Below are 18,636 nucleotides of genomic sequence, written 5' to 3' on the forward strand. Positions count from 1 at the left end.
TCACAGTCTTATAATACCACGTCCCATTTTCAGATACCATATAACACTCTGAAATAAGCACACTCATGTAGATTTGTATACGTCTCATGTAACCTAGTAGTTTATATCGTGGCCTCAGGAGTCAAACTGCTAGGGTCTAAATCTCCCAGTTCAGCTACTTCTGGCAGTTTAACTATGGGCAAATTACTTAATCTCATTCTGCCTTACTTTCCTTGCCATTAAAATAGTGATAATGATAGTACCCATTTCAGAGCATTGCTGAGACAAGTAGAGTGTTGAACTGTCTGTCACGTAGAATGCTCAGAATATGTGAATGCATTACCACTTTTATGAACTCTGGCCCTGAAAGCAATAATAATAAATGTTAGGTTGCAAAAGACTTAGTAGCCAAGAGGAGCCTAAGGAGTACATGGGGACTAAACATAATATGGTGTCTGGATAGGATCCTGTGACAGGAAAAGAACATTAGGTAAAAACAAAGGAAATCCAAATAAAGGATCAACTTTAGCGAATTAGGAAAAATTGTTAGCCTGGGAAAATAAAACATTTTCTGTGAAAAAAAAATTCCACTCATGTAAGTATATGGTTATATAAAAAAATAAACTTGTTGGCTAAAATAGAGATTGATAAAGCAGAAAATGGAAGTGCTCCCCTTTCCAAAGATAACTACTCTTAATGGTTCAGAGTATTACGTTGGTGCAAAAGTAATTGCACTTTTGCACCGTGAATTTTAAGTCATTATTACTAGGCTCAAACAGATTTTTATTAATCAAAACAGGAAGCATTATAGTCAACACATTTTTGCCAATGAAAAATAAGTTTGTTATTTTGAGTAAAAATCCGTGGGCAGGGCGCGGTGGCTCACTCCTGTAATCCTAGCACTTTGGGAGGCTGAGGCAGGCAGAGCACAGGGCGGATCACGTGAGGTCAGGAGTTCGAGACCAGCCTAGCCAACATGGCGAAACCCTGTCTCTACTAAAAATACAAAAATTAGCCAGGCATGGTGGTGGGTGCCTGTAATCTCAGTTACTTGGGAGACTGAGGCAGGAGAATCGCTTCAACCCAGGAGGCGGAGGTTTCAGTGAGCCGAGATCCTGCCATTGTACTCCAGCCTGGGCGATAGAGCAAGATTCAGTTCCCCACCCCCCACCAAAAAAAAAAAACCAAAAAAAATCTGTGCTTCGTGATTCAACAAATTCTTGAAAAGCATTTTCTGCATCCTGCTGGTTGTGGAAGTGTTTTCCCTGCAAAAAGTCATTGAGATGCTTGAAGAAGTGGCAGTCTGTTGGTGAGAGGTCCGGTGAATATGGTGGATGAGGCAAAACTTTGTAACCCAATTCCTTCAACTTTTGAAGTGTTGGTCCAGCAAAGTTCATTTGGCCATTGTCATGGAGAAGAATTGGGCCTTTCCTATTGACCAGTGCCGGCTGCAGGTATTGCAGTTTTCGGTGCATCTCATCCATTTGCTGAGCATACTTCTCAGATGTAATGGGTTTGCTGGGATTCAGAAAGCTGTAGTGGATCAGACCGGCAGCAGATCACCACACAGTGACCATGACCTTTTTTTGGTGCAAGTTTGGTTTTGGGAAGTGCTTTGGAGCTTCTCTCAGTCCAGCCACTCAGCTCATCGTTGTCGGTTGTGGTATAAAATCCACTTTTCGTCGCATGTCACAATCCGATCGAGAAATGGTTTGTTGGTGTTTTGCAGAGTAAGAGAAGACAACACTTCAAAATGATAAGTTTTTTTATTTTTGCTCAGCTCATGAGGCACCCACTTATCAAGCCTTTTTAGCTTTCCAATATGCTTCAAATGCTGAATGACCATAGAATCGTCGATGTTGTTCTTCAGCAACTTTTTGTGTAGTTGTAAGAGGATCAGCTTTGACGATTGCTCTCAACTGGTCATTGTCAACTTCCAGTGGCCAGCCACTATCCTCCTCATCTTCAAGGCTCTCATCTTCTTTGCAAAACTTCTTGAACCTCCACTGCACTGTATGTTCATAAGCAGTTCCTGGGCCAAATGTGTGGTTGATATTGTGAGTTGTCTCCACTGCTTTATGACCCATTTTTAACTTGAATAAGAATATCACTCGAATCTGCTTTTTGTCTAACATCATTTCCATTGTCTAAAATAAATATAAAATAAAAAGCAAGTAATAAGTCATTAGCAAGAAAACATAAAGTGAGAAATATGCATTAAAATGATGTATAACATAACCACATTTATGTAAGAATGTATTCCAATATCAGACAGCAAATTTCAACAATGCAAAAACCATGATTACCTTTGTACCAATTGAATACATCCTTCCAATGGCATTATTTGTATTTATTTATATTTATAATAGTTAATCTATTTATTTACTTATTGAACAAATGGGATCATTTGTAGAATGGTTAATATATACTTTTTTTTTTTTTTTTTTTTTTTTGTTGCTCAACAATGTGTCATCTATACCAGTGCTACTCAGGCATAGTTCATAGACCAGTGCTGGTCAGCAAAACATTTGTTACCAGTCTCTGAGGAGATAAGGGAGGAGATAAGGTAAATCATAACATTTCTTTCTTTTTTTTTTTTTTTTTTTTTGAGACAGGCTCTCACTCTGTCACCCAGGCTAGAGTGCAGTGGCACGCTCATGGCTCACTGCAGCCTCAATCTCCTGGACTCAACTGATCCTCCCACCTCAGCCTTCTGAGTAGCTGGGACTACAGGCATTCATCACTATTCCCAGCTAATTTTTTTATTTCGCCATGTTGCCCAGGGTGGTCTCGAACTCCTGGACTTAAGCGATCCTCTTACCTTGGCCTTCCAAAGTTCTGGGATTACAAGTGTGAGCTACCACGCCTGGCCTTGGCACTGCTTTCTTTATTCAGAAAATCTTGCTACGAAACTAAACAGTGGTTAGTGATGTGAAGCTTCAGATTCTGGCCTAAGCCTCTTATCTCATTGTGGATCTGAAATGAACAGGTCACTGATCTTCATCTGAGTAGTGCTGGTCTGCACCATGCGATATAAACATATAAAGAGCTGCGTTATCTCTTTAAGAGTTATTGATATTACTTGTTTTTCTTTTTGATTTAGAAACAAGATTGTCTTTCAAATGGAATAGTGGTGGTATTTACCAATAGCCACCTCTGTACTTTTATCTGCATCAGTTTCAGTGATTGAACTTCATTTAAAGAGTCAACACAGTATAGAGATTGAGACCTTGGATAAAGCCAATTCAAATTATGGCTACTCTGGAACCTCAATTTTTTAATCTGAAAAATTGATATGATGAATCAGTCTTATAAGATGAATCTATCTTATAAGATTATTGTGAGGATTAAATGGTTAAATGAGATCATACCTTCAAAGAGCTTAACACTTTTTTTTGGCATGTAGTAAAGGCTCAATAACAATGAGTTGCTATAATAATATTATTTACTACTACCAGAAGCTATGGTCTTAATTAGTGACGTTTAAAAAAAAATAATTTAAAACTCACTCATTTCCAAAGAAGTTGAAATTACTTAACAGACTAAAATCTTGCAAAGCAAACACTAAAAAAAATGTGGATGTTAATGGTGCTTTAGAAAAGCAGGGAGATATTTATCACCAGAAGCTATGCTTTGCCCAATGTTAAAAAGTATTGTGTTGTTAGGCTTCCTATAACATTTGGCTACAAAGAGACATTTTGTTACAGTTTCTTACATCATCATTAAGAGACTCTCAAGGGCTAATAAATTCTATTTTCATATATATATATATATTTTTTTTTTTGAGATAGAGTTTCACTCTGTTGCTCAGGCTGGAGTGCACTGGCATGATCTCGGCTCACTGCAACCTCCGCCTCCTGGGTTCAAGCAATTCTCCTGCCTCAGCCTCCCAAATAGCTGGGATTACAGGTGTGCACCACCACGCCCAGCTAATTTTTTGTATTTTTAGTAGAGATGGGGTCTCACCAGGTTGGCCAGCCTGGTGTCAAACTCCTGACTCCAGGTGATCCGCCCGCCTCAGCCTCCCAAAGTGTTGGGCTTAAACAGGCATGAGCCACCGCACCTGGCTGTCTATATATTTTTACAGGGTTTTGTTCTGTTGCCCAGGCTATAGTGCAGTGGTATAATCTCAGCTCACTGCAGTCTTGACTTTCTGGGCTCAGGTGATCCTCCCACCTCAGCCTCCGAAGTAGCTGAGTGCACCAGCAAACCTGGCTAATTTTTTGTAGAGATGGACAGGGTTTTGCTTTGTTTCCCAGGCTGGCCTTGAACTCCTGGGCTCAAGCGATACGCCAGCCTTGGCCTCCAAAAATGCTAGGAGTACAGCCATGAGCCACTGCGCCTGGCCTGAATTCTATTTTCTATGTGCAATGGGGGAGTACTATTTTAATAGGGGGAGAGGTAATATTTTTATAAGGAGACCACTCTCATCATAAGATCTGCAAGTGTCTCCTTAACTTTTAAATGCTATCAATAGTTCTGAAAGGTCAGACCACTTCCTTATTCTCTTGATATCTGGTATTGGCTTCTCTGTTGACAAGATCTAGTTTTAGTTTAATTTTCAGAAAAGTGAATTGCTATGATTTTGTTGTTGGTGGTGGCATTGTTACTATAGATGTAGATTTCTCTACCATTACCTGCACTAGTTGTTCACTAGTTGTGTCAAAAATAAATAATCTGCCAGACAAATTAAAAAAACTAATAGTTATTCCATCTGGCTCTCAAAGGCATAATCCTCTCATTTGCTTCCAGATAGGATATATATGTATCGTGTTAAGACACTAAGGTCTGTTTTGTGCTGCTATAACAGAATACCACAGACTAGGTAATTTATAATGAAAATATATTTGTTGGCTCACAGTTCTGGTTGCTGGGAAGTCCAAGATGGAAGGTCCGGCATCTGATGAGGGCCTTCTTGCTACATCATCCCATGGTAGAAAGGCAAAGAAAGGGCAAGAGACAGGGGAAGAGAGGGCCAAATGTATCTTTTATAAGGAGCCCACTCCAGAGAAACAATAATGGCATTAATTCATTCAGGAAGGCAAACCCCTCATGGTCTGATCACCTTTTGAAAGTCCCACCTCCCGACACTACTGCACTGGGGATTAAGTTTCCAACACATGCTTTTTGGGGGACACATTCAAACCACAGCATATGGTATGTATATGTGTGTGTGTTTTTCTTTCCTTCCTTTCAACAGGGCAGTACCCTTCTAAAACACCCCCAAATACTCACTAAATGTCCTTGGTCAGCACCTTATTCTCACAAGTCTTCCATAACTTAACTCTGATTTTTCCTGCATTCATCTGTAAGTATTCACTATGCCATTAAAGCCTTTATAATTTGATTGTCTCCTTAATGGTGACTCAGAAGAAAGCTTGGGTTTATACTGATACTTGTAATCGAATCCAAAATGCCTGAAATCCTGTATGAAAGTTTGCTATTAGGTTGGTGCAAAAGTAATGGCAAAAACCGAGATTACTTTTGCATCAGCCTAGTAGATACAATATGAATGTTGCCTGGGGTTATTGTTAGTGTCTTAGTAACAGCAGCTTACATTCACAGTGTGTTCTTTTTTAAGGGAGGTCGTATTGGTGTCACATTACAGATAGGGAAAAATAAACTCAAAACTTAGAAACTTGAGGTCTTTTTCCCAAGATCACATAGCTGATAAATGATGGAGCCACCAGGGTCCAAACCTGTGCTGGAACCATCCTGCAGGGCTACATCAGGATGCCACCTTAAAAAAAGGTTAAATGCTTACATTGCATGTCATTCATTCTGTTTAAACTTCCAAAAAACTAGGAAGAATGATTCCCATCTTTGACCTAATAGGAGTTTATAAGGTCAGATAAAAGTCTGTATTTTTTGTTGTTGTTGTTGTTCAACAATTATGTGCTAACATAAAATTGTTGTTTTATTATTACCTCAATGGATTATTTGATGAGGAAACTCATGGTGGAACTGCCTCTTTATATGCATTAGAAAAAGCAGTTTGGGTAGAACTTGCCTGTAGGGAAGAAATAAATTTAAAAAGAAAAAAAAGAAAGTAAAAGAAAAACAAAAGAAAAGGCAGTTTGGGGAGAAATATTTTTTAAAATCCTAAATTGGAATGAATACTCTTGCTAAAATGTAGTGCCCTGTTCCTAGGGATAATAAGAATCACTGCGTCAGCTCCTTGTGACTTCCGCAACATGGCTTTGCTAGTTTCCAAATGAAGAGGTTCCTCCCTATCTTGATTTTTTTCTTTTTTTTTGAGAGAGTCTTGCTCTGTTGCCCAGGCTGGAGTGCAATGGTGCGAGCTCAGCTCTCACTGCAACCTCTGCTTCTGGGGTTCAAGTGATTCTCCTGCGTCAACCTCCTGAGTAGCTGGGACTACAGGCATGTGCCACCATGCCCAACTAATTTTTGTATTTTTAGTAGAGATGGAGGTTTTGCCGTGTTGGCCAGGCTGGTCTTGAACTCCTGAGCTCAAGAAATCCACCTGCCTCACAATATTCCTCCACAATATTCCATTGAGTCCAATGTGTCCCAAAGTGCTGGGATTAGGGATTATAGGAGTGAGCCACTGCTCCCCGCCTTCCTAGCTTGATTTTCTTGGGAAAGAGGTTGTATCTCTTCAGCTTCTATCTCTTCTCTTGATTTTATTTAAGTGTTCACCCTTTGTTGTTAGTCCTCTTTGAGTGGTGCTAGGAATTCTGGTAGAGCCACTTGACACAGGCCCCACCTCAGGTACCCAAATTTGCATTTGTAACAAGTTACCAGGTGAGACTGATGCTGTAGGTCAAGGACCACACTTTGGGAACTACTGCCGTAAAAATCAAGCAATTTTATAACTTCCTTAAGTTAGCCAATTTAAATGCTAATTTTCCTCCCAATTTCCCAAAGATCTTTTACCTTTCTTACAATTGCTCTCAATGGACATCAAATCATGGCTATGTAAACTAAGATTCTAGAAAATGCATGTAGCTCCTTGCTTTTTGCTTTGCCATTTTTCCTTCATTCTCATATTTTGTTCCCTTCCCAAATTATAAAGCTCTTTTTCATGCCACACCTGGGTAAACTGAAATCTAAAGTGGGAGCCTGATGAGCCCTTGAGGATTAACAGTTCAATTTCCCTGCAAATCTGCATGTGCTTTTGAACTAAGGAAAAAGAACACAGGGCAATGTAACCCTCCTTAGGGCTTCGCCAGCACATTTCAGTTTTCTACAGTTACCTCCAGCTCTTAGGACAGTTATCACATTTGACAACTGACTCTAGGACAACCAAAGTGCAGGTTTTTTGTAGGTTATGGCTCATGCAAGTTAGTGTGAGGTTGGGAGTTTTTCTTTTTTTTTTTTGCATAAGAATAGCGCTGTATTTTCCTACAGGTAATTTTTCTATTGCTTCAACATTTTCTCTTCAAAATTAAAAGAAAAATATTCCAAAGTTTAGAACTGGATCACTTGGGTCCTTTCTCTTCTTATCTCCTCCCAGTTCAAAATGCTTGCATCTCTTAATGGCCAGCATCCTCTTGGATCTGCAGTTAGGCTCAACACATTCCAGCCTTAGCACAATCTTCTTTGTGGTCTTAGCCTTCTTCCAGAAAATTGGCTTTGTCTGCCCACCATAGCCACTCTGCTGCTGCTCATATCACCTCTTTCCCTGGGCATACAATGAATCCTTGCCCTTCTTACACTGTGTCACTTCGTCAGGCTGATGCTTGCCACACTTCTTACAGAAGGTTCTTCGGGTTTAGGTACGTTGACCATCTTTGCAGCAGGGCTGTTCTGTTTATATGATGAACACAAGAAACGGGGTCTGAGACCCTTGCCTTGCATAGCTCTCATCTAACCAGGAGTTTTTCTTTAAACAGAACATTTTGTTATGTTTCATGAGAGCACCTGTTTGATTGTTTTTGTACCCTAGGTCTACTGGCAATTTATGAAATTGATTTAACAGTAGTTATATGGGAACTACAATGTATGTGAGGGGTAGGATCTCAAGTCAGACAATAAGGAGAAAACATTTTGTAAAATTACCCTTGAAAATCCCCAAGTCACCAAGAAGTGCATCCATGAAAGCTCTGAAGCCAGAAATTAATTTAAGTTTCTCTTTGCTTATGGGCTACGACACCACGCTTGCCTGTGGCCACGGTCTAGTTGAAAGAGGGAAAGGATGTTAGGGAAAATAGGATTTTGTCCTTTCTCCTTTTTTCCCTTCCAAGTAAACATAGACATGTGGTTCAACTCCAATAAATTAAATGTACTGTGACTCCATTATATTGTTAAGATAATTGAAGTATTTGATTCTGGGTCACTGGTTTAAATTCATTTACAGTCATGCTGGAATTAAGCATCATCAGTTCATTCATTCAACAAACAGCTATTGAATATCTTTATAGATTTATCAAGGACAGGGATTTTTTTTTTTTTATTGGGGCCTTTTTTTGTCTTATAGTAGTTGCTCAGGCAGTGTTTGTTGAATGAATAGTGAAATACAGTCCATGTCTTTTTGTAGTTTATATCCTGGTTTTAAAGTTGAAAAGTAAACAAAGATTTGTCATAGAGTCTGTTAGAGATATCTTAATTTATGGGAATATTGTGGAGGAAGAAATTCATTCTGCCTGGGAGAGTACAATACAAACTCATGAGAGAGACATCTGGGCTAGACCTTGATGGATGAGGTGTTCTCTAGGAAAGGAGGGGCATTCTGGGTAGAGGAAAGGCTCCTGAAATGATTCAAATATGTTTCCTTCTTAACAATCATGAGCTTAGTGTTTTAAGTGCCTTGAGCAGAGTAGTAAGAGATAAGAATAGACAGGTAATGCTAATAATAGCTAATAGCTATTGGGCATACAGTTTATGCCTGACAGTGTAAGTGAATTTTACATTTTGCTTAAATCTCACAAGAAATATATGAGGTACACACTGCTAATCCCATTGTCCCATTTTCTAGATTAGAAAACTGAGGAAAGTTGGCCGGGTACAGTAGCTCACACCTGTAATCCCAGCACTTTGGCAGGCCAAGGCGGGTGGATCAACTGAGGTCAGGAGCTCAAGACCAGCCTGACTGACATGGTGAAACCTCGTCTCTACTAAAAATACAAAAAAATTAGCCGAGTGTGGTGGCGCATGCCTGTAATCCGAGCTACTTAGGAGGCTGAGGCAGGAGAATCGCTTGAACCCAGGAGGCAGAAGTTGCAGTGAGCCGAGATTGAGCCATTGCACTCCAGCCTGGGCATCAAAAGTGAAAATCCGTCTCAAAAAAAAAAAAAAAAAGAAAAGAAAAGAAAACTGAGGAAAGTTGAACTTACCAGAGATGACATAGCTAGTGAAATGACATTATGTTATATAAGCCTTGGCTGAATGCCATATAAAGTTAGATTTTATTTTATTTATTTATTTATTCTTTGAGATAGAGTCTCACCCTGTCGCCCAGGCTGGAGTACAGTGGTGCAATCTCAGTTCACTGCAACCTCAGCCTCCAGGGTTCAAGTGATTCTCCTGCCGTAGCCTCCCGAGTAGCTAGGACTACAGGTGCCTGCCACCACTCCCAGCTAATTTTTTGTATTTTTAGTAGAGATGGGGTTTCACCGTGTTAGCCAGGGTGGTCTCGATCTCCTGACCTCGTGATCCACCTGCCTCGGCCTCCGAAAGTGCTGGGATTACAGGCGTGAGCTACTGCGCCCAGCCAAACAGTTAGATTTTGTGGACAGTAGGGAGCTATTGAAAGTGATAAGGTCAAATGTGAGCATGAAGGATAGATTGAAAAACCCTGAGTGGAGGGAGGCCAGTTTAAAAGTCTCCTTGTACTCTTTAGTAGCATGCTGAAGGCCTCAGTTTCATCTTAAGCTTGAGAGATATGAAGGAGATATGAGAGGTGGAATAAAGAGGACTTTATGACTCATGGGAGGAAGAAGTGACTGATCTATCAGGGTTACAAAGTGGAGATTAAGACATACAGTGCTGTACTGGAAGAAAATGTCATCTTTTTTATTGCCTCCTTTTATGTTTTATTGTGTATATAATACCTAAAATCACAGAATAGCACACATGCATAATCTGTAATTGTGGAAATAGACACACATTGAGATAATGCTCTTTTTTTATGGGGTCTGTCATCAAAATGTTTGGGGTTGCTGGGCATGGTTACTCGCACCTGTAATCTCAGCTACTCAGAAGGCTAAGGTGAGAGGACCACTTGAGCCTAGGAGATCTAGGCTACAGTGAGTTATGATTGAACCACTGCACTTCAGCCTGGGTGACAGAGTGAGACTCTGTCTCTTAAAAAAAAAAAAAAAAAAGGCTTGAAGACTACTGATTCAAGCATATCTAAGAGATAAACCACTGTCCAGAGGTAAGTAAACCACTGGAGCAAGAAAGACTGAAGAGGTGAGGTGAGATGATTATTACCTGAACTTTTACATCTGCAGGTGATCAAAGTTCTTTCTCTTTGGAACCATATGTTTTCTGCATTTCTGAATAATCCCAAACATTTTTATTTATTATTATTATTTATTTGTTTATTTTTGCGATGGAGCCTTGCTCTGTCACCCAGTCTGGAGTGCAGTGGTGTGATCTCGGCTCACTACAACCTCCGCCTCCCCAGTTCAAGCAATTCTACTGCCTCAGCCTCCCGAGTAGCTGGGACCACAGATGTGCACCACCATACCTGGCTAACTTTTTGTATTTTTGATAGAGACAGTGTTTCACCATGTTGGCCAGGCTGGTCTTGAACTTCTGACCTCAAGCAATTTGCCCGCCTCGGCTTCCCAAAATGCTGGCATTACAGGCATGAGCCACCGTGCCCGGCCCCAAAACATTTTTAAAGTCAGGATAAAGGTACTAAAGGGAAAAAGGTATTCCTTTCCTGTGGGAAAGATTCTGTTCAATCTGTTTTTGGCCTTGGAAAATGTTATAAGTAGAATGAATATTAATATCATCTAATCCAACTTCTCTCTACCCATCCAGAATCTCAGACAAGTAGTAATAGGGATTTTGCTCAAATCCTTTAAAGGTAGGCAGCCCAGCCCTTCACAAGGAAGTTTGAACAGATGAATTGGTAGAGTTCTTCCTTTTACAAGGCACAATTTGCTTCCCCATTTGCAACTTTTATATATTTCCTCCCCTTTAAAAAGTTACAGAACCAGTAACACTATATATGATGCTGTACAGTTTTCCAAAGCACTCTTGTACATGCACAGACAACACTTGATGCCCCCAACTCTTTTATGGAGTGGGCAGGCGTGTTTGTTCTGATTAAATAAACGAGGCAGGCCAGGCGTGGTGGCTCATGCCTGAAATCCCAGCACTTTGGGAGGCTGAGGTGGGTGGATCATTTGAGGTCAGGAGTTCAAGACCAGCTTGGCCAACATGACGAAACCCTATCTCCTAAAAATACAAAATTAGCCAGGCGTGGTGGCACATGCCCATAATCCCAGCTACTTGGGAGGCTGAGGCAGGAGAATTGCTTGAACCCGGCAGGCAGAGGTTGCAGTGAGCCGAGATCGTGCCCTTGTACTCTGGCCTGGGAAACAGGCTCCTCTATAACTTAGGAATCAGAGCACTGTTTGTGGGATTAAATTAGGTAACTCTTGGAAAGTTGTTGTAAAAGCTTGGCTTAGAGTTAGGTGTGCAACAAATGTAAATTTCTTACTTTTCCTATCCTGGCTAATAAATTTAAAAAATCTTCATATAGCATGTTTATCTTTGTTAAATTTTCAATTGGGGGTTCAGTTCCATCATATCAGCCATTGCAGGTTACTTTAGAACTTACTTCTGTCATATGTCTTTTTTTTTTTTGAGACAAAGTCTCACTCTGTTGGCCAGGCTGGAGTGCAGTGGCACAATCATGGCTCACTGCAGCCTCAAGCTCCCAGGCTCGAGAGATACTCCCACTTCGCCTTCCTGAGTAGCTGGGACTACAGGCACGAACCACCATGCCTGGCTAATTTTATTATTTTTATTTTTTTCTAAAGATAGGATCTTTTTTTGTTCCCTGGCCTTCATTTGTCATTTTAGTTATAATAATCATTAATGCTATCTTGATTTTCAGAAGGTGAGAAATTTGATTATTTCAAAAGTTATGAAAAGATGCATTATCAGAAAGAAATTTAAGTGATTTCTAGTTTGAGAAAATTGACTCTTTTTTAAACATTTTATTTTATAAGACATGGAATGGGTTACCTGACTGCATTGCAGCCATATTGGTACTAAGTGGGAAGGAATGGGGGTAGGTGTTCCTTTTCATTTGGAATGTTCCCTTCATGGAGTCAGTTATGTGATAAATGCATATATATTTCTTTGAAATTAAGGAATTAAGTGTTTGAAGAGGAAGGATCAGTTCCATTGGACTCTCTTTTATCTTTTTGCTCTTCTCATATTGTCCGTAGAGAAAAAGTATTTTATTTTTACTGAGAAATCTGCCACTGTCAGGGATTTTACATCTTGATAGACGTGAACGCCCTTTAACACCTGCTAGCTAATGAAAGTGTATGTTTAGCCTGCCAAACCATGAGCTTTCTGAGGACTGGGATCCAGTCTGAATTTTCCCTGTATTACTGGCACATGACACAGTGCTTGGCACTTAGAATGAAGTAATAACTCTCTGTTGACTGAAGGAAATGTTACTTATCACTGTATCCATTGATATTTAGTGAATGCAGATTTATTAATAAATGTTGGGAGTTCACTGCTGTATCTTCCAGGTAGAAAAATACATTTCAGATAAAACATATACATTCAGGAAAAAGAATTTTCTTCACAAATATACAGAGTTCTGTTGAGTGCCTTTCTCTACATAGGCACAATGAAAATGTAGGAAATGCTTTATCAACAGTAATTGTTGGACTAACCTAGAATTTTTCCCCTGAAGAATGCATATATTCACTTGTCCCCTAACTCTTTGGTAATGGGCATGGTGCCAGGGTCCGTGACTGAACTCACTCAGTCCAGGGTACATGTGAGATGTCAGTGTCCAGAATACCAGTCCTGCAGTTTTTTAACTTTTAGCCAACAGTGGATAGCCATATGTGCACGTGTGTGTGTGTGCACATGTGCATGTGTTTTAAGCTCTTTGAATTCAAGTTTAATACAGTATCATACTTCTCCAAAGATGAAATATTTTCCCATTTCTTGTTTATAATTTTTTTTCCAGTAAGTTCAGCTGTGCAAGGAGTCTGTTATCTGTTGTATCAATTTTCTAGCAATTTCTTGGGCTCTTGAGGGACAAGCTGGGAAGAATTCAAGGCCAGACACGGTGTGGTAAAATATCCCCAGTTATGACTCTCGAGATTTTTTGGAAAGTAGTAGTAAATCATTTAATCATTTAGGAATGATGGATCGTGCATTCTGTGTATTCATTCTCTCCATGGTGGAGTCGTTTGTATACATAGCTTTTGCCGTGGTCAGCTCCTCTCTGGTAAGTTGCTCCTCTTCATTTTATTTCATTTGAGTCACTTTCTCAATCAGTATGTTTTGTATGCCAAATTACAGATCTTTCCATTTTCTTCTACCATTTTGGCATTTAGATGCCTCAACACAAATTTAATCTGAGAAAAAAAAAATCCTAATGTCCTGACTTCTTGTGGGAAGTATTTGCATTAAGGAGCTTCAGTTTTACTCGCTTTTTCTTAAATTCTAGAGTCTGATGTTTGCCAATTAAAGTTTTCTAAATCTAATTCCTATTTGAAGTAAACTGTCTTCTTCTTCCTTTTTTTTTTTTTTTTTTTTGGAGACAGTCTCGCTCTGTCACCCAGGCTGGAGCGCAGTGGCGCAATCTTTGGTGACTGCAACCTCCACCTCCCGGGCTTGTGCAGTTCTGTTGCCTTAGCCTCTCGAGTAGCTGGGATTACAGGCATGCACTACCATGCCTGGCTAATTATGTATTTTTAGTAGAGACAGAGTTTTGCCATGTTGACCAGGCTGGTCTTGAACTCCTGACCTCAGGTGATCTGCCCTGGATCGCCTTGGCCTCCCAAAGTTCTGGGATTACAGGTGTGAGCCACCACACTCAGCCAAACTGTCTTATTTAAAAAAATATGTCCCTGTCATATTGTCAATATGTTCCTCGTAGCTAAGGAATATTTGCTGCATGGGTTGACCACACACAATGAGATATAATTTTACTTTTCAATTGGAATTTTTAGGATAATATTTTATGTAATTGAGGGTGTGGTATAATAAACATAATTTCTCACTAGGAGTGGGAGTGAAAATTGATACAGTCTTTCTACAGTGTAATTTGGCTCTAATCTTACTTTTTTTTTGGAGATGGAGTTTAGCTTTTGTTGCCCAGGCTGGATTGCAATGGCGCAATCTCAACTAACCGCAACCTCCACCTCCTGGGTTCAAGCAATTCTCCTGCTTCAGCCTCCTGAGTAGCTGGGATTAGAGGCATGCGCCACCACGCCCGGTTAATTTTGTGTTTTTAGTAGAGACGGGGTTTCTCCATGTTGGTCAGGCTGGTCTCGAACTCCCAACCTCAGGTGATCCACCCACCTCTGCCTCCCAAAGGGCTGGGATTACAGGCTTGAGCCACTGTGCTCAGCCTGTAATCTTACTTTTAGAAATCTCTCCAGAGGAAATAATCAGAGATGAGAATGAATATTATGTATAGGAATGCTTGGCCTGATGTGGTGGCTTACGCCTATAATCCCAGCACTTTGGGAGACCAAGGCGGTGAATCACCTGAGGTCGGGAGTTCGAGACCAGCCTGACCAACGTGGAGAAACCCCGTCTCTACTAAAAATACAAAATAGCTGGGCCTGGTGGTGCATGCCTGTAATCCCAGCTACTTGGGAGGCTGAGGCAGGAGAACCACTTGAACCTGGGAGGTGGTGGTTGTGGTGAGCTGTGATCGTGCCATTGCATTCCAGCCTGGGCAGCAAGAACGAAACTGTCTCAAAAAACAAACAAACAAAAAAAAGAGTGCTCATCATAGTTTTCTTTAAAACATGAAAATTATGGCTGGGAGTGGTGGCTCACACCTGTAATCACAGCACTTTGGGAGGCTGAGTTGGGAGGATCACTTGAGCCCAGGAGTTCAAGACCAACTTGGTAACATGACGAAACTCTGTCTCTACAGAAAATACAAAAATTAGTCAGGCATGGTGATGTGTGCCTATGGTCGCATGCAGCTACTCAGGAGGCTGAGGTAGGAGGATCACTTGAGTCTGGGAAGTGGAGGTTGCAGTGAACTGAGATCTGCACCACTGCACTCCAGCCTGGGTGACTGAGTGAGACTCTGTCAGAAAGAGAGAATGAGAGAGAGAGGAAAGAAAAGAAAGAAAGAAGGGAGAGAGAAGGAAAGAGAAAATTATAAGCCACATAGATATTCAAGATCCAATAAATAATCAAATCAATTATTATATGTAAAAGTGTTAGAATAATATGGAACCATTAGAAAGTATGACTTTTTTTTTTTTTTTTTTTGAGATGGAGTCTCCCTCTGTCGCCCAGGCTGGAGTGCAGTGGCGCGATCTCGGCTCACTGCAGGCTCCGCCTCCCGGGTTCACGCCATTCTCCTGCCTCAGCCTCCCGAGTAGCTGGGACTACAGGTGCCCGCCACCATGCCTGGCTAATTTTTTGTATTTTTAGTGGAGACGGGGTTTCACCGTGTTAGCCAGGATGATCTCGATCTCCTGACCTCGTAATCCGCCCGCCTCGACCTCCCAAAGTGCTGGGATTACAGGTGTGAGCGACCACGCCTGGCCGAAAGTATGACTTTTGAAGAGTATTAAAGGACAAAGAAACTATTTAAGAAATCCCATGAAGACAGAAAAATATGATTAATAAAATACAGTATATACCAGAATATATTACAATTATTATTTCTGAGGAAAAGGGATGGACAGTTTTTTAAAAGCTTCTTCTTTATGTGTTTATTTTCCAAATTTTCTGTAACAAATGTATAGTACAATGATGATTAAATGAATGAGTATATAAAGCGCTAGAAGAATGCCTGGCCTTATAGTGAACTCTCAAATATGAGCTTTTACTGTTGCTATGATATAATTACTTTCATTATATATAAAATATTTTTTAAAACTCACTCTAATTATAATTAATTATTTGTGTAACTACTTGTTTAATGTTTGTCCTCTATCCTCTATCGTCTCTGGTTCTTTATAAAAAAATTTTTTTTGAGATAGGATCTTGCTCTGCTGCTCAGGCTAGAGTGCAGTTGCATGATCATAGTTCACTGCAGCCTCAGCCTCCTGGGCTCAAAGGGCCCTCCTACCTCAGCCTCCTGAGTAGCTAGGACTACAGGCATCTGCCACCGCACCTAGCTAACTTTTTAGTTTTGTGGAGATGAGGTCTCACTGCCTTGCCCAGGCTGATCTTGAACTCCTGAGCTCAAAGTGATACTCTTCCTCCACCTCCCAAAGTGTTGGGGATTACAGTCATGAGCAGTCCTTAAAGACCATATCTGTCAAATACAAGCTGGCTCTAATACCTGGCACATAATAAGTGGTCAGTTATTATTTGGTGTGTGCGTGTATATTTGTTTGTACCCTCAAAGATCAGGTTTCTAAATATTTTCTCCTATTTTATTTCAGTTTTTTAGCAGGAAGGTCGCCAGTAATCAAGCTGTAAAAATGTTAGCTGCTCCCAATTTAGAATTTTTGTGTTCTTATGAATGCTGAAATGTATGTAAACGAAATTGCACAGTGTTAAATGGTATGTTGTTGAACCAGAAATATGTTTATTGTCTTATTTTATAAACAAAATGGCACTGAGATTTCTTTAAAATTTTTTTAAAGTTATAGTTTTTGAAATTTACAACACAACTCAAATAAGATTATGACAAAGCTATCTTAGATATCCTTTTTGATTGGTCCTAAGATTATAACTTTCAGCAAGAATAGGGACACTTTTAACAACTTGGAAGGTATTTTGGTGGGACAGTAGGAGTGTATTTGTTTATATGAAAATCCGTAATTCTTTATAAGAACGTAATTTGAATCTGTAGTTGATTGCAAGTTTAGAGAGGTCCCTGCAATATACAAAGTTTCTTAGTTGCAGTCACTTGCCAAGACGTGCTGATCACTAAGAAATAAGGAAACTCAGCTAGTATTACCAGCTGCTGTTTATAATACCAAATGATAAAATTCACTTAATGAAAGTAATGTGCTGACAGCAGTGTTTATTGCTTAAAACATAACAATCATGTTTATTGTATCTCTCTGAGACAGCTTTGCTGAATATAACTTAAATGTAGCAGAGGAAATCCAGAGTAATGCATTTTTTTAAAAAAGTGTGTTTATTTACATGAAACCAACATAAAAAGTTTGAAGGCTTTTTTGTCAGAGGTCTTAGTTTTCTAGAGTTAAACTGAAAAGATTGAAGAAATGGTAAGTAGCTACCATTTTTGGAAACAAGAAAGAAGTACAAACTCAGAAAACACGCTTGGAGAAAATTTTAATATCATGAAACCTAGAACCCTTGAACTTCAAAAGACCTTACAATCCACTTGATGGTGATATTTGGAATCTCAGATATAGTATTGAAATATCATAGGATAGAAAAGAATAATCAGGGAGCTTAATGCAATCAGAACCTTGTAGCCTGTTATGGGAAGTATCATTTGGTTAAGCCTGCTAAGCTACTGTAAATGAATGTTAATCGCATTTTATCAGCTGCTTATACTGTCTTTATTATATAATTTGAATATTTATGACCATGGAAATATGTTTAACTGTGAAATTACAGTGTTTATGGAACTCAAATTCCAAAAAGCATACAACCCTTTGATGCAGAATAACTATATGTAAATACTACAAAATTCAAGATTTTTCTACCATTTAACATTAGTCTATATCTTGTGGGAGAAGCATTGTTGGTGGCTAAAATACTGTGACAAACAGAATGATGTATGCTAATGTTGACTTCTAAGATAAGCATGTGATTTAGATAATTTATTGTTTGCATAAAAATCAGTCACCAACTAGAGCATTTTAACTTTTTAGGATCAGGTAGTATTTAACTATTTTCTCAATATAGTTTATATCATTTTGATTGACTGCATCCTTATCTTCTTGGAAATTATTAATGAACCTTTTAAAAAATATGAACCAGGCTTTGGACTTGAACTTCTTCTCCTCTTAAAGCTGCAATAATATTGAAATTGAAAATGATGGGCCAGGTGCTGTGGCTCATGCCTGTGATCCCAGCACTTTTGGAGGCTGAGGCAGGCAGATCATCTGAGGTCAGGAGTTTAAGACTAGCCTGGCTAACATGGCAAAACCACGTTTCTACTAAAAATACAAAAAATTAGCTGAGCGTGGTGGCACGCGCCTGTAATCTTAGCTACTTGGGAGACTCAAGCAGCAGAATGGCTTGAACCTGGGAGGCAAGGTTTCAGTGAGCCGAGATTGCGCCATTGCACTCCAGCTTGGGCAACAAGAGTGAAGCCCCATCTCAAAAAAAAAAAAGAAAATAATGGATGGGAATGCTTCTTTAATTGTGTAGTCTGTATTTATTTTGTGTGTGTATATGTATTTTGGGGAAAATTGATTCTCTGCCAATGCTTTCTTCTTTGCAAACGTAAACCCATGAAAAGGTATTTTTTCCCTTTGGGAAAATTTAAATGCACATTGTTCTTCTGGAAAATATAATCTAATAGGAAAATACAATTCACATTAGAACCAAAAAAAAGCCTGTAATTAAGATGTG

General features: G+C 39.6%; 1 protein-coding gene and 1 pseudogene across 2 annotated transcripts in view; one reads left to right on the top strand and one right to left on the bottom strand.

The window, feature by feature from the left end:
* The window catches only part of SRGAP1 (SLIT-ROBO Rho GTPase activating protein 1), a 318,022-nt gene that overhangs the window by 25,525 nt on the left and 273,861 nt on the right, over positions 1–18,636 (top strand). The window lies entirely within an intron of this gene.
* Positions 7,381–7,731, bottom strand: LOC112135762 (large ribosomal subunit protein eL42-like; annotated as a pseudogene).

The sequence above is a fragment of the Pongo abelii genome, chromosome 10, assembly GCF_028885655.2.
Source record: "Pongo abelii isolate AG06213 chromosome 10, NHGRI_mPonAbe1-v2.0_pri, whole genome shotgun sequence".
Classification (NCBI taxonomy): Eukaryota; Metazoa; Chordata; class Mammalia; order Primates; family Hominidae; genus Pongo; species Pongo abelii.